General features: G+C 35.3%; 1 protein-coding gene across 1 annotated transcript in view; it reads right to left on the reverse strand.

Moving 5' to 3' along the window:
• LOC150107383 (HEAT repeat-containing protein 1-like) overlaps positions 1-17067 on the reverse strand; it is a 121909-nt gene that overhangs the window by 95938 nt on the left and 8904 nt on the right. The window lies entirely within an intron of this gene.

The following is a 17067-nucleotide window of genomic DNA, read 5'->3' on the forward strand; positions in this document are numbered from 1 at the left end:
AAATTTCTTGAATAGAAGGCAGTCTCAAGTAGAGTAATGTGGGCAAATATGAGAATGGGGAACTGGACAATGAGACTTATTTGTGCCTATGGTCCCACAGAAGGTTCTACTAAGATAGAAGTGGAGGAATTTTTTGAGGCTTTAGAAAAAGCAACTGACACAATGAAAAAGGAAAAGTTGGTCCTTGTTGGGGATCTAAATAGTAGAGTAGGAAATGATTGTGAGACATACAGAAATATTTTGGGAAAATTTGGAGAAAGAGCAAAGCTAATCATAATGGCAAATATCTGTTGGATTTCTGCTCAGGACATGGACTGGTTATTACTAACACCATGTTCCAACATAAAAATGTGCACAAATTCACATGGAGAAAAGAGGCAAGGATTAAGAAAAGTCTCATTGACTATGTTATTGTTGATAGTGATGTTTTCTCCCTGGTGCAGGACACCACAGTGTACAGAGGATTTGAAATTGGAAGTGATCACCATTTAGTCTTGAGCAGGATAAAACTGAATTTCATATTGAAAAGAAGAATATGTAAGAAAATTTTAAAGTGAATAAAAGTTGAGCAGCTCTCAGATGTGAACAGTAGACTAAAATACACAAAGATTATTGAAGAAAAAATGAAAGAGTTTGAGAACAGGAACCAAACCTTGGAGATTCAGTGGCAAGCACTAAAGAGAACATTGACTGATTCAGCCAGAGAGGCATGTGGTGAGGTTGTGTGCAAGGATAAAAAAATCAGAACTCCCTGGTGGACACAGGAAGTTAAAGAGGCAGTGAAGGAAAAGAAGAAAGCATATCAATAGTTCCTGGCAATAAGTCATCTTGTGCTCTTAGAGAGTACAGAGACAAATGTAAGAAAGCTAAACACTGTGTAAAACTAGCTAAACAAAAGTAATGGGAAGACTTTGGTAAGAAAATAGAAAATAAATATCAAAACAACATATTCTGGAGGTTGTTGAAGAAGCTCAGAAATGGAGGAAAGAGTCCTGTAAAAGGAATTAGAGATTATATGAAAACTGGGAAAAAAAAGATATCCTTGAAGAATGGAGTAATTACTTCGAAAAATTGCCAAATGAAACTAGCAGTGATGACAACACAGTGATAAAAAACACTGACCACGCATGCAATCAGGAATACATATCCATACTTGAAGTAGAAAAAGCCTGAAATGTGGAAAAGCAGCAGGATTAGATGATATTTGACCAGAAATGCTCAAGTACTGAGGTATAAAAGTCTTACAGTGGCTGCACTGCATAGCTCAGAAGGCCTGCACACAGGGATGAATACCAGATGATTGGAGTAGAGCTCTCATAGTACCCATATATAAAAAGGGAAATAAAACTGAAAGTGAGAATTACAGAGGTATTTCTCATCTCAGTGTTCCTGATAAGATTTATGCAAGTATAACTGGAGAAACGGTTGAGAAGGATTGTGGAAGGGAAGCTTGGTGAAGTGTAAGCTGTATTCAGGCCAAATAGAGGCTGTCAGGATCAGATTTTCACTTTATGACAAATAGTTGAGAAGTCATGGGAATATAAAAAAAATCTGTATTTAACTTTTGTAGATCTAGAAATAGCATATGACAAGGTGTCAAGAGAAAAGCAGTTAAAAGCGCTACAGTTGTATGGAGTCAATGGGACATTATATCAAGCAATACTTAGTCTTTATTTGAGTTGTAAGTCAGCAGTTAGAATTGAAGGAAGTACAGGAAGATGGTTTAATGTTAAATCTACTGTGAGACAAGGATGTACATTAACCCCTCTCTTATTCATTATCTATATGGATCACATTATGAAGGAAAGTGGTAATAAACCTGATATCAAAATTGGAGATGTTAATGTCAGCGCTTTGCTTTATGTGGGCGATATTATACTTCTAAATAAATCCACTACAAGTTTCCCTGACTAAATTGAATAACTGTTGTAATAGATATGGTATGAAAGTTAGCAATAACAAGACAAAGACAATGAAAATAGACAGAAGGATTGAAATTATCAACTGCATTGTGAATGGAGAACCTATAGAACAAGTAAAACATTTTAGCTGCTTAGGCATGATTTTTAGAGAAGGTGGTAAATTAAATATGGAAATAGACAACAGAATCAACAAAGCTGGTATGGTAGGAAGTCAAATGAATAAATTTATATGGAATAAGAAGAAGATTACTCAAAACACTAAATTAGCTGTATACAAGAAAGTGTTCAAACCAATTTTTAATTTATGGATCTGAGAGCTGGGTCAGAAATAAAACACTTGACAAAGACTAGAAACTGCAGATATAAGACTCCTGAGAAAGCTTAGGGGGCATGAACAGATGGAAAATGGCAATATCATATTAAAAACAGAGAGATTAGGAAAGAACTTGACATTGTCAGCATCCCGGAATGCATTAGCAGAGGTAATCTCAGGTGGTATGGTCACTTAAACAAAATGGGAGAAGAAAGATTAGCAAAACAAGTGTTCTCTGCCAGGTTGGTAGGAAAAAACCAGAGGAAGACCAAGATATAGGTGGATTGATATGGTAAAAAGTGCCTTAGAAATAGAAATAGAAGCCTGACAATGTTGGAGCCTTGACATGTAACAGATTGATTTGGAGGAAAATTGCAGATAGGAAGTTAGTAATGATGTAAATTTTTCATGTAGTACTATCATATCCTGTTCACCTTTTGGGGGTAAATGTCAGGAATTTGATGATGATGATGATGACGATGATATAAATACAGGAGGGGGGTAGGAAAGTGTCAGCAATAAAATAACACCTTATAAACTACTGCTAATCCAAATTCTGATTGTCCTGTTTTTCTGATAATCCTATACTATAGACTGATCAGCCTAGAATACATTATTGTGTGTATCAGCAGAAAGTTGAGGAAAAAGGAGAGATATGTAGAATAGTTACTGCATGTGCTTTATCAGAGTTAGAGGAAAGTGAGTGAATTATCAATGGCAGTTCTTCTGTTGAACATGACTATATAAACTCACCAGTCATCTTCTGTGGCTAGAAGAGAGGTTTTTAAAATGCTCTTCAATGCTCTAACCTTCCTTGTATAAAAAACAATTCATATAAACCATCTGAAGAATTACATTATACGCTCTACATTTCATAAAATTAAGGTATGACAATTCCTATAATGCACACATAAAAATTATACTTGCTTACCTGTAGACAGATAGCCTGTCATCAGAAGGCCTGGGAACAGCTAAAACTTTACAAGTGACTAAGCCTGGTGAATATGGATGGTCCAATTCTGTGATTGATTTTTTAGCTATAAACTTGAAGACACTGTATATGTGCAGGGACAATGTCATGATAAATGATTCAACTGTTTAGCTCAAGTTAGTTCTCCTCTTGTGAACAGCTTTCACATCACTTTCACCTAATACTTCTAAATAACAATGTAGGTTCACTGTTCTTGTTTAATGAATTTGAAGTGAGCTATGCATTTATGACTGGAGAGGGGAAAAAAAAAAGTGCAATTACCTGATCTGTGATCATGATGTCAGCACTTTTTTGGACTTGATGAAGCTGATATAGTGTTTTCCACTGCATGCTTTGGCAGATGGTTTGAGGGTAGTACTTAAAGAATCAAGTTTTATAATGAGTAATAACTCTATGAAAAACAGCCAACTGTGAAGAAAGATCAGAACAGATATCAGATGGTTCTGCTTCTGAAAACTCAAAATTTGTATAACCATATTTATAGAAATTTTTCTCAGTCCCAAATTAACTAAATGCTTCCTAACTGTTCCTCTGTCTAAATTTAATTCTTCTGCCATTAACTATACACTTAAGCATCTACTACAGTGCTTCCCAAACTTCTGGATGTCAGAGTCCCCTTTGGAAAAATTAAAATATTTCACGGCCCCCCTCAAAATAAAATCGTAATAATAGACATATTATTATAATATTTATTGTATTTATATTCAATACAAAACATACACAGCGAATATTGCAAAAATCAAATGCAAATATTACATTTTTAGCATCTTACATACACATTTGACATGCCACGTTATCTCATATTTTTATATAGATAGATATATTGTTATTGTATATTTGCAGTACAAGCACATGAAATGTAAAATGATTAGTAATAAAGAAAGAATTAAAAACATAAAAGAAGTTTAATAACAATTTAATGTGATGGATGTGTTTTAATACTGCTACACAAAAAAGTCAATATCAGGTGAAATATTTGAAACTGCAATTCTTAGATTTCTACTTTGAAATGAAACTTATATGAATAAGCATATATTTACTAATATTCATTAAGCGCCGAAATACGCAGGAAGCAAAATTTGTGAACCCACACCAATGTGTGCATTTTTTCCATTAAAATATAAAAAATAACAAAAAAAGAAATAATAAATAATAAAAATTAAATACATTTCTTTCAAGATAAAAAAAAATCTACTTAGTCTTAAAACATTTTAAATTTGTTTTCATTATTTCATCCCCTCCCCCCGATACAAAACCACTGCCCCCAGTTTGGGAAGCACTGATCTACTAGCTGAATTTGATGTGAAAATATAGAAACTTCTGCCCTCTTTTTCTATATTTTCACATGCTTAATGAATTTGTGATTTTCTAGTTCTCTTGTTGTCTCTCATATCTTACTGTCCCTCTTTATGCCATTCAAAAACACTACACTTTTTTTCAAAGAATCATCCCCATAAACCACTCTTTAGATGTCTAAAGCTTCTTGCACTGTTACCTAACCTTGCAGAACAACTTGACATAAAAACTCTATTAAAGCCTGTCAACTACTAGCTTGACTGTTTTCATATGCCTCAAGTACTGCTGACTTGCCCTATCTGTAACAATATGAACACATTCTGGGAAATTTACACACCTGTTAAATTCTATAAGCTAAATTTATTTATTTAAGAAGACTGAAAGAAAAATAGTTATCCTCCTTACTAGAGAAATTCAGCTCCAGATTATTTTCACTATTTGAAACTTTGCTAATTATGACCTTCAGATTTCTCATAATGAAGCTGCTTTAAAAAATTGGCATAGGTGCATAATTTAATATTTGTTTGAAAATCTTAAGCTGTAAAGAAATAAATTAATGCATTTCAAAAGAATAAATCTGTTTTATGCCAGCCTGGTTGGCTGAGTTGATGCCATACCTGCTCTCCAATGAATAACCTGTGGGTTCAAATCATTATTATTATTATAATACAGGTATCTCCATGGAGACAGAAGAATCATTGTAGAAGACCCACACCAATCTTTACACACACAATACCTACCATACCTCTCCTTAAACTCATTCACTGTCAGGGAACTCACGACTAATTTTGGTAATCCATTCCACTCATTCACCACTCTCCTAGCAAAAAATCTAGTCCACACACTCCTTACTAAACATCCTCTTACACAACTTCCAGGGTTCCCAAGTTTTCTCCCTCTATCTGCCATGTATTGAAAAATTTCCTTTGTGTCAATCTTAGAGAACACCCCCTTCAATAACTTATAAATTGTTATTATCATGTTCCCTATCTTCTGCCTATTGATTAAACTCTGCAACACACACACACCTTCCACCTATCCTTATAGGGAAGGGAACATTCCACAGACCTGTCATGAGTTCAGTCACTCATCTCTGAATCCTCTCTGCCACTTGCTGATCAACAAGAAACCCAAATGACCAAATTTGTGCACAGTAGTCAAGATGCAGCTGAATTACAGTATAGCCTTATAAAGAGGGATAATAACTTCCTTATCTTTATTTGTTAGTGTGTTTTTCAACATCCAAGTAATCCTATGAGCTATTATGCTAATTTTCACAATATGCCTTCTGAACTTCAATTCTCTGTCCACTATTATCCCGAAGTCCTTAGCCTCATCAATTTACTGCAATCCAGTATTCAGCAATTCACAGTATGTAACCTTTTCAAATCAAACTGAATAAGCTTACATTTTGCAGCATTAAACTGGCAACCATTATCTCTTGTCCACAATGCCAATTTATTTAAATCATCCTGCAGGATATCTACATCACCTTTATCAATGACTGCTCCCCCCAGTTTTGCATCATCAGCAAACAACTGAATGTTTCCTTTAAATCTTTCCGCATATCTTTAATATACAAATTGAAGAGTAGTGGCCCTAGCACAGAACACATCAGTAAACAACTGAATGTCCCCCTTAAATCTTTCTGCATATCTTTAATATACAAATTGAAGAGTAGTGGCCCTAGCACAGAATCCTAAGGTACTCCACCAGTCATCCTCATTCTCCTAGATTCCACTCTACCATATATCACACTCTAGTGATATATATATGCAGGAGTAATATATATGTGTACAATGTCATGCATTATGGGAAGGACCAACACTCAGATATCAAGGTTGAAGTAATGCAGAAGTCATACCCAGAAATGGTCTGGGTAATGGCCCATTCCATAATGGAAGGCATTACATACACTTGAAAGGTTGTGTTTGTGTTTTGCATTATGGGATACTAAGCAATAAATGTGAAGTCATTAGCCTTTATATACAAGTAGCCTAGTCATGAAGATACTTTATGCAAAACTTTGTATGCTTACACTTGGATAAACGATTAAACAAGAATATAATTTCTCAGTATCTTTAATTTACTTCATTCTCCTGGTTTCTTGCAATCACACATGAACCATTTCTGATTGACACTCTCTCTCTCTCTCTCCCTCCCTCCCCCCATTCCTGCATTCAAAAACCATTCTTTTTCTTGGCAATGAGTTCATAGAATGCACACTACACTGTATGAAATCCCTCATGCTAAACTCAGTAAACTTGGAAGCCTTGAATGCCAATTTCCTTGCATCAGTGCCACCATTTTCTGAAGGATATTGCATATTAAAATTCACACACATGCAACAGTCTAAAGTACTACCGAAAATAAGATTTACAGTATCTGTAACCCATGTGCAACACCATCATTACTATGCCTAATATAACATGGATGTTTGGGAAGTCTTTAGGTGGAAGATGATTTCTGTCACCTAGGTAACCACTACTCTGCTTATCGAGACCTGGAGTGGTTTAAAAAAATACCATGTTTGGTCTCTACTGCAAGGGGTTCGCTTGTAATATACTAAATGTGCAATATGTTTACAAACTTTCACTGGTGGGATCCAAACACATAAGAATTGTAAAAAACTCACAACAATGTGTCACTGTAATCTTTGTGTATATATATATATATATTACTATATTTGTGAAGAATATTTTTTAAATAACCACCAATCACCTCATAAAAGAAAAAATTACCGAGACTGCTATCAATACAATATGAGGGTATTATAGAGAGAGAATTCACAAAAACAAAATATAAATCTCGTAACTGCAATGTTTAAAATTTTGTGTATTCCAAACACACATTGATACGATTATTTTGCTAAATAAGGTTTAACGCTGATAACAGAAATGCACTCACTTTTGGTGTGATCGCTATGGAAAAATAAAAGATATAAATCTGAATTTTTATATCAGTGCTACTACCCTGTTTTTAAGAAAGTTACTTCTAAATATTTTCATAAACTATTTGAAATATTTCTAATTATTTCAAATTAAAATAATAATAATAATAATGGGGGAGACACAAACTAGGTGCAAAACCAGCTGATTCGGTTGGTTTTGACATAGAAGAGCACTCCCCCCCCCACACACACACACACCAGAACTTGAGTTTTTTAATAACAAATCAAAATATCAAACTATAGAACACTATTTCAGACAATACTATTTGAGGATTAGGGACACTATATGCAGTTACCGATGTGAGAATTGAAGTAGATGAATTGGAAGTTCTCAATATACTGAAAAATATCAATGTGAATACAGCAGTGGGCGGAGATGGTATGTCAGCTTGTGTTACGAGAATGTGCAGGAGAAATGGCAATGTCTCTGATGAAGTTGTTTAATCCACATCTCAGCTGTTCCAAGGCTCCAAGACAGAAGTACCCAATTAATATCTCTGGACTGGTGGTTCAAGTATTGGAAAAGTTGGTTATTTGACAGAATACTACATGGAAAAATATCACGTAAGTTGGAGCAAATGGGAATAGATATGAGGCTGGCAGCATGGATTGGTGTGGGGGTGGGGTGGGGGGGGTGACAGACGCTAGAGAGTGATATATGATATATGGTGGAGTGGAATCAATGTAAATGAGGATGACTAGTGGAGTGCTCCTGGGCTTTGTACTAGCTGAAAAATATCAATGTGAATACAGCAGTGGGCGGAGATGGTATGTCAGCTTGTGTTACGAGAATGTGCAGGAGAAATGGCAATGTCTCTGATGAAGTTGTTTAATCAGTTGTTTGCTAATGATGCAACACTGGGAAGGGAAATAATTGATAAAGGTGATATAGACATCCTGCAGGATGACTTAATTAAAATTGGCAGTGTGAGCAAAAGACAATGGCTGTCAATTTAATGTTGTAAAATATAAGGTAATGCACACTGGGATGAAAGTGTTACATACTTCAAATCATATTGATGGTACTAGATTACAGGAAACTGAAGAGGTTAGAGATCTGTTTTTATAGGATTTATATTGTGGAGTACCAAATTATCAAGAGAGAAATCTGATTGTGAAACCATTCACAATCACATGCAATATACGAATAGAGAGGAAACTTGTAATCCCACTGCAAATGGAGGAGGTAGATCATAAGATGCTAGCATGGTATAAAGGTCTCTATCCTCTATTAGAGGCCTTTATACCATGCTGCCTTCCAGCTGTACTCCCTAAAAAAAAAAAAAAGGGAATAATACTCAGCCATTAAACTATCATCCCATTGCTTTTGGCTTAGTATTATTATTCTATGATGAAGAATGTCATCACCTTCTTTTAGACACAGTGACCACAGTTTCTCCAAACCTTTCAATGACCTGTGTCTAAAAGAAGGTGATGACTTCATCATAGAATAATAATACTAAGCCAAGAGCAATGGGATGATAGTTTAATGGCTGAGTATTATTCCCTTTTTTTAGGGAGTACAGCTGGAGGGCAGCTTGTTGAAAAGGCTTTCATGATAAACATGATCAATTGCCTTTAGCAACTAGATGAGTTTCTTCAAATCTTTCCATGACTTGTGTCCAAAGTTGGGTAAAGTTAGCAAGGTCTGCTGTAGAACGAGAATAGCAGAATAAATGTTAGTAATCATTAATTAAGTGATGGGTCTCCAGGTGGTTAAGAGGCTGGCTGTTGATTACCTTCTTTGTTACTTCAGAGAGTACTGAGGTGAGACTGATGGCTGATTTTTATTTTCCTTTTTAGGGACAGGCTGGACAACAGCTTTCTTCTTGTATAAGACAGATATGGCATCTTGTATAAGACAGATAGAGTGGTGCTAATTCTGGGACGAAAGCTTTTAGCACAGCTAAAAAATATCTTCTGGGAAGGAGACATTAGAATCTGGATTACTAGGGATTCTCCAACATAGGAAGCACAGACTCTAATCCATGTATGGCTTCAAAAGTTCTCTCTGCACACTGCTACACTTGGACTCCACTATAGGTGCAATCAGAGAGAAAGTGACCACGATTATCTGCCAACTTGTATTGAGATTTTTCTCAATACAAGCAACCACAGAAAAAAATCTCAATACAAGACCTAGTGAAGTGTTTTTTTTTCCCTTGAACATTCAATAGCAACCTGTACAAATCCAGAAGATAATCGTAATATAACTGTATAATTCCAGAAGAATCCTAGTACATGAGGACTTTAGCAGAGTTTATTGTAGTTTTTATTTTATTTTTGTTTATTTTATTTTAATTTTAATTTTTTTTCCCACTAGAGGGCAGGCTAAGAAAAACGATTAGTTAACAACGTAGATGTAATTTACTTGTGTAGAGTGCAACAGCATGTAGCTTGTTCTTATACTTCTGAATGTATCCTTCTGAAGATGACCTCAATACAGGGGTCGAAACGTAAAGTTATTATTTTATTATTAATCAGTAAAATAATCTTTTTAACACGTGTGTTTTGTTTCCCTAATTTAATTAATATGAATGCTGATCACCGTGTAACCTTAAAAGAAAGAGCAAAAGGAACTATGTTTCTCTCCAGAGTAAGGCCTCTTGGTTTTACTAACACTTAGTCTACTAATGGTACAAATATGTGCTACATATTTGTACTTTTGCCCTTTAAAGAAATACAAGTTTCCTATACTTGGGAAAATGAAGAATTCCTGGATAGTACACAGCCTTATGAAAGCATACAACACCAGACTAGAAGAAGAAAAACCTTATAGCACAAAATTCTAATCAATGTATGCAGCAACTTTTTTTTTAGTTTATTTGTAGATCTGTATAACTTATACTTTGATTTGAATTATGACTAAGCCAGATAAGGTTATGACTTATATCAATTCTTCATTCTCTCGAAACCTTGAACTTTTTCATAACATCAATCCTCCTTGATGTTAGACCACCTCCTGGCAAGTCTAACTATAACCTTGTTCGTGTATTCTTTATTATAGATCGTCTTTCTTAAGTCATTCAGAACTTCATTGTCAAACAGAAATTGATACAACTGCCAATTGGGATGACCTTCGGGACTAGTATGCCTCATTTCCTTGGTCTGATTATTACTATATTTTTTTATGTTGCTTCCACCATGGAAGGTTATTTGCAAACCTATAGTACATTTTATACCATGGGTAGGCTAAGGATCCCCCCCCCCCACTTTTTTTTTTTAAAGTTACTTCTATAGTCCAGAAACCCTGCTCAAGAGACCAACCATTGAATTTTCTCGAGCCACTTCAGACCTCCAATAAGCAGGGTGGTGGTCTCACACCAGTTGATGAAATTCATCTCCCACCTAAAGACAATCACAAACATCCATGCCCCATGACAGGATTCAAACCCATAGCATGTTGGTTAGAGAGTGGTATGCTGACCACTCACACCAGCTAAAGATTATTGCTTCTGCCTCTTCTGATCTTAGCATCTGCTCTGATTTAACAACGGCATTCATCCCAGTGAGAAATTATTCTCAATGGGATGAGTGTTTTTATTCCTCACTCAACTCAAAATCCTCGACCATTATTCAAACACCTGATTCACCAACAACTGTGCCAAATTAGCCCAAGCCAAAAATTCAGCATATAGCCAATGGCTCCAGGTAAGAAATCCAATCTCGCTCAGCTTACGCTGCAAAAGAAAAAATCATTGACAAACTTGAAGCAGATTTTGTAAGGGATAAATGCACTAAGCTTATCTCATATCCTAATGGCAGTTGAGACTTCTAGTCCTTTGCCAAGGCTGTGGGATGCAACATTTGGCCTTCTACATTTTCACTTCTCACATCCTGATTGTACAACGACAATATTTTCCAAAGCTAAGGCAGACCTCAAACTACTCATAGTATGCCACCTCTGAAATTTTGTTAGAAAGATATCAGAAAAATTCCCAGTAACCTCAATACCAATAAGTCTCCAGGCTCTGATTGTATTCCTCTAGTCATACTAAAAACTTGTGCTCCAGAACTCACATCCATCCTGCACTGCCTTTTAAAGCTGTCATACTCATCTGGCTCATATCCTACAGCCTAGAAGCAAGCGTTTATCCAGTCAGTTTCCAAACAGGAGATAAAAAGTCAACCATCAAACTATTGCCCTATTGCTCTGACCTCAATTACTCTCAAAAATAATGGAATTAATAGCCAACTGATTCACTACTTAAAGAACCACTAATTAATTACTGTATTTGCCAGTGTATAAGCCGCACCCCCTTTATAAGAAAAAAACTTTGTCACTGAATATTATAATGAATTTACAGTACAGGTATCCCTCGATTAACACGGTTAATTAATTCCTCAATGTTACCGCATATATCAAAATCGCATTAATCAAATCTAATAATCAAGGATAAAAAGTACAATTCATCCCTGACTGATTACTGTACTAATAATTCATTTTATATGGTACTCATTTAGGAAAGATAAAAAATGAATGTAAAGTAAATGCTTAATAAATACTCGTACCTACATTAGTTACTGCAATTTTTTTTAGTCAAAAGAAGTTATAAAGAGTCGTTTGAACAGCTTGTTTTTTCCTTATCGGCATAGATTCTACGATAACAAGCAAAATAACTCTCCAGACCTCGGCAAACAAGCATTCTTCGATTAACATCTGGATCCATATCCATTACTTGCTGCTTAAGCGATTCTAAACTGCGAAATATTCCATCCAGTTCTTTGACTGTTATTTCCTTTGGAACCTCATCTTCACATTCCATTTGTTCGTTGTTCATATGTGCGTTGTTCGATTTCAAGAAGATCATTGTCACTGAAACCTTTTGAATTTGAATCCAATAATTCTTTAACATCTTCTGCATCAACACCATCAAAACCGAGGTCTTCACCAATTGCAACGATTTCTTTGACCACGTTGTTCACAGGATTTTGAAAACAACCTAAGTCATTAGCGTATTCTGGCAGAAGGATTTTCCAAACAGCTTTCATGCAACTAGAAGATACTTGCTCCCACGAGTCACAAATGTTCTCAATTGCGTGCTTAATGTTAAATTTTTTCAAAAATTCGTGGAGTGTAATCGCATTTTCTCCCATTGTTGTTTCTACTGCCTTTGAGAATGTCTTTTTAAGAAAATAGGCTTTGAAAGTTGCAATGATGCCCATGTCCATGGGGTTGTAGCAAAGATGTCATATTTGGTGGTAAAACTTTCACATTCTCACACAGATCATTATGAGAATTTGGATGGCCACGAGGCTAGCAGCCTCGTGGCATGAGCATGATTTTGCGTGGTTAATTTAAAGGCACATTAATCAAAACTCTTGCCGCATATATCAAGGGATTGCCGCAATTAATTTCGCCGTGATAACAAATCAGTGTTAATCAAGGGATACCTGTATTTCAAATATAAAGTAATAAGTAGATCTACTCTCAACAAATACCTAATCTAACTAGGAAAGAGTACCCATTTTTTAATCTTCTTCATCAAAACCCAGAAATTCATTTCCAGAGCTAAATGAAGAGACACTTGAGTCCTCATACAACAAATTGTCCTCAGTACCATCCAGTGCATTACTAATGCCACACTTCTTAAATGATTTAACCACTGTCTCAGTTTTCACAGCATCCCATGAAGCTTTGACCAACTCACAAACTTGTGAAATGCTAGGCCTCTTCCTTCTTCCTGATGGCGTAACCTCAAAATCTGAAGACTGCATCCAGCTGTTCCACTTCTCCTTCATAAATCCCTTAAATGGTTTATAATACAGACATCTAAAGGTTGAAGCTGACTAGTTAGATCTCCTGGAATTACAGCTAACTAAGTTTTCAATTCCTTGAGTTTATTTTTAACATCTTCTGTTCTGTGAGAAAGAAACTGATCCAATACTAGCAGGGCAGGCTTCTTCAACAGTCACCAGGGCATCTAGACCAACTTTTATCTATCCATAACTTCATTCCTCATCCTCAATCTATCCTGCCTTTTGCGATAACATGTACAAACACTCTTTTAAGCAGTTTTTCTTTGGGTAGCATCTTCCTTTTAAAAATCAATACTGGCGGCAATTTTGTAGAAAATTTCCAGAAATGAAAGTAATAAAAAACTGAGTATTGGCGTATATGACGCACCCCATTTCTCAAACCTATTTTCAAAGAAAAAAAGTGGGTCTTATACGCCGGCAAATACGGTAATGATTCATCAATATGGATTCTGCAATTCTCATTCCACAGCAGATCTCCTTACCAACCTCACTCACCTTTGGATGCAGAGAAGCTCAAGTGGTTGCTCATGTGGGACTTTTTAGAATTGTATATGCTTGTGATACTTAAGTGAAAATTCTGCAGTAATAAAGTTTTTTACATGAATTTTCCTTCGTTTTTAGAATTCCTTTTGTTATGCCAACTCTCAGTATTTCATTATTGAAACAAGTCATAGATCTTGTGATCTCTCGTGTGTGTGGCTGATATATACACTCAGGTCTCTTTTTATGCAGTAGACACGTTCCACAAAAAACCACATATAAAAAAATCGCACAAAAAAAAGACCTAACTTACGTTGAAAAATAAGGGATACGTTCCATAATTTTCCAAAACCGCATGAAACCGAAGCAATGAATTAACATAAACCTAAAATCGCATAAAACAATTTTATGAAAATTCAGGAAATTAAAATGCCTAAGTTTCTTTTAAAGCTTTATTCATTTAATTTTATTGAAAAGTAAATTTTTTTCTTTTATTTTTTTTTTCCATCAAAATTATCGCCGCCATTAGACAATATTCGACAACATTTGCAAACTGGTGCAAAATCACTTTCATCACCAGAAGAGATAGTCAGCGCATCAGATCTGTATGGTAAAGGCAACGGTTCTGATTTTTTCCTTCTGACAATGTAATCAGTGATTAAACTTTGCAATGATGATTTCACTAATTTTTTATACAGCTCGCGATATCCAGACATACAGTTCTTTGGCTCATGTTGGAATTTAAAGGCTCGTTCAGAATTTGTGTCATTAACATCATCAATTATTAATTAATAAAAAGTCAGCTAAATTAACAATTAATTAATACATTACAAAATAATCAAGATGTTCCATGAAAATTTCAGGATTTGTGAAGTGTTCTGTTGTAGGAAAAGTTTGGGAAACGCTAGATTACCCTATTACAGGAATGGATTCTCCTTTATGCGCAGAAGTGCGGATTCGAAGTTATGCGGTGCATAACTTCGAATCCGCATAAAAAGAGACCTGAGTGTGTGTGTGTGTGTGTGTGTGTGTGTGTGTGTGTGTGTGTGTGTGTAAAGGCACCTATTATATTTTCATGTAGGTTTGTTTGTGTTCTTCTTGAGTTTCTGAGAGGAAACCCTTCTATCCAGTACAGGAAACCAGTAAACTCACTTACATCAAAGTTCCTCATAAAGATTCTTTGAAGCCTAGATATGATCTGAACCTAGGTCTTTCCAATCACTCACTGGAGCCATATGCTCATGTTCATCTATACACATCAACAAGAAATGCATTTAGTGTTCAACACTGACAAAAGCTGGATGACAACCAATTTTTCAAGTTGGGGGAGGGGGAAAGGGTGCCTTTGCACTTTTGAAGATGAAAAATTCAAATTAATTTTATTTATTTATTATTACTACTACTATTATTAGACCTCCAGGCAGTTGAGAACTCATTGAGGGGGAAGCCGCCCATCACCCACACCGGCTGTCATGCCTTTTTTTTTTTTAAACTCATTCACACTGGATGCACTCATTACATCAACAAGTAAACTGTTCCACTTACTCACAGCTCTATGAGAGAAAAATCTAGCTCTTACCCCTTTCTTAAATGTACACAAACTTAACTTCCACATATGCTTTCTTCTGCTCTCCATATAATGAAAGTTTTCATCAGCCAATATCCTATAATGACCTCTCAAAAGTTTATAGACCTCTATCATATCCCCCCCCCCCATCTTTCTTCTGTCTACCAGTGTCTGCAGCCCACGTATCCTCAATCTATCCCCATAATCTACATCCCACAATCGTGATATCATCTTTGTAACTCTTCTTTACAGCTATTCTGCAGTTTCTTTATTCCTTTGGAACCAGCAAAACCAAATCTGCACAGAGCAGCCCTAGTGCAGTATATATAAAGTCCTTGTAAAGAGGCTAAATGATTTCCCTATTTGTCTGTTTCAACATCACAATTATCACTTGAGTTATATTTGTAACTTTTGTTAGGTGAGCTAATTGTGTGTGCATGTGTGTGTGTTCTTCTCGATTTGTGGTTCCGTTTTTATCTAAACCTGAGTTTTTAATATTATTTATATAAAAGTTAACATTTTTGCTTAAAGAAAGAACAACTGCCTGTGATATGTCGCTTTCCTTCAATATAAATTTTTGATTTGTGATTTTATAGACTTAGAGTGTTTTAATAGTCTAACAAGAAACAAAAACTTCAATAGTTATAGAAGTTTTAATTTTCACATTTTATTTTACTATTAATTCAAATAAGAATTTAATTATAAGATTTTAATTTTAAATAATTTTTATTAGAATTTGTATGCATTAAGTTCTATGAAATTCTGGGGGAGAATAGCTAAAAAAACATTTGGTAACCTTTGGTCTTGCCCAGGGGTTTGTAAAGTGGTTGATATCGACCCCTGTGTGTGTGTGGGGGGGGGGGGGGTCGATGAAGCTATCCAAGGGATCAATAAATGTCTAGGGGTCAATGAACACCAATATTATTGATAATATTTATTCATTTACTTAACCTGAGGGGGTCAATGAGGTATCAAGAATTCCACGAAGGGGGTCAATGGTCTAAAAAGTTTGCCAATCCCTGGTCTAGCCCAGTGTATGTCTGCAAATTTATTTAAACCTTAATAAGTTTAAATTTGTTTTTTTGAACTAAAAAATGATGGGAAAAAGCATGCTAATTTCTACAAATTAAGATTTTTATACATTACTTTGGAAATGGTATCCATACTCAGATGAGTTAATAAACACTAACTCCAAAAATTTATAAACAATCCTATATCTTAGAATTTAAAAAAAAAAAAAAATTAGATTTTTTTTCCTTTAAAAATTAAAATCTTGCCTGATTGTCAATATATTATTATTATTATGACACCTCCAGAGAGTCCAATGACTCATCGAGGGAGGGAACCTACTCTACAACTTTCTGTCTCCACCACTCAAATTCACCAAATGCAACACAAATACAATCATCATTTACACCAACTACCACCACCACTAGTATTTTCAGACAATCACAAACATCCATGCCCAGCGAGATTCAAACCCACAGCCTTTTTTGGCTGAGAAGCAGATACGCTAACATCTCAGCCAACAAGGCCAGCCAAATATCCTACTTAGATTAGAAATTAGCATTTATATTTGTCCAAAAAACTGTCAATTCTGAAACATCATCATCATCGTGAAATTCCTGATAAGAACCCTCGGGGGGGGGGGAGATAACAGGATATTATGATAGTATCACATGAATAAGGTACATCATTATTGACAATTTTCTTCCAAATTAATGTTATTGATCAAGACTCCAATATTATCAGATCTTATATTTCTGTCTTCTAAGGCACTTTGCAGAG

Source organism: Typopeltis vanoorti, chromosome 4 (genome assembly GCF_054136105.1).
Source record: "Typopeltis vanoorti isolate ZY-2024b chromosome 4, IOZ_Tvanoo_1.0, whole genome shotgun sequence".
In the NCBI taxonomy this organism is placed as follows: Eukaryota; Metazoa; Arthropoda; class Arachnida; order Uropygi; family Thelyphonidae; genus Typopeltis; species Typopeltis vanoorti.